We start from the raw sequence: 808 nt of genomic DNA on the forward strand, positions 1-808 counted from the left end.
TTTACCGACAACTGAGTCTGCCTGCCCTCATCCAGAACCGTGACCCGACTGTCTTGAATTTGCCTTCAGCGCCTCACTGGATCTCTGACCTCCCTGCTCTGAATGCCAACAATGTCACCGACTTAGGGTTTGGCTTCACCCTCTGGGTCACCCTGTCTTCATCCGTCTGCTGATCTCCTTCCTGTCCTCCAACCTCCCATGGAACAGCATCTGTTTTATCGTTTATCTCCCTTTTGTCTCCTTTCTTTCATCTTTTCTCCTTTTTTTCAGTTTTTCCTTTCCTGTTCTACTTACATTGGAGTGTCAATAAAATCTGTAATCCTCCCTGCATGAATTATAATAAAGTTATTTATATGCATAAATCAAGCGGAACACTATGGCGATAGCCGTACTGCTCCACTATTGAAAGTAAAACCTGTTGGGCTCTTTTTGGCATCAAGAATTATTCTTATTGCCACATCGCCAAACAGGGCACTGTTAAAAAAAAAAACCCGGGACAGGGTCTGTTTATTGTAAGGCCAGGTTAGTGACTCACTTGTTCTTGATCATCCACTTTCACAAAGAAGTGGTCACTGACCTGCTGTTGCCACCTGCAGAGATCCTTCAGTTCTGAGCCTTGACAGCACCTTGAGATGGCATGAGTTTTGGCGCTATATAAATAGACTGTCAACCCCTGTGGCCTCAGCATCCACTGAATCCATCCAGTGTGGTTTTATGTAGCGTGACTGAGATGCTACCTTTCCCAATCATTCCTCTTCATATATAACACCACTAACTACATACTGTGGAATATTATAGTATATACTAT

The sequence above is a fragment of the Cyprinodon variegatus genome, unplaced genomic scaffold (assembly GCF_000732505.1).
Source record: "Cyprinodon variegatus isolate N-32 unplaced genomic scaffold, C_variegatus-1.0 Scaffold1380, whole genome shotgun sequence".
Classification (NCBI taxonomy): domain Eukaryota; kingdom Metazoa; phylum Chordata; class Actinopteri; order Cyprinodontiformes; family Cyprinodontidae; genus Cyprinodon; species Cyprinodon variegatus.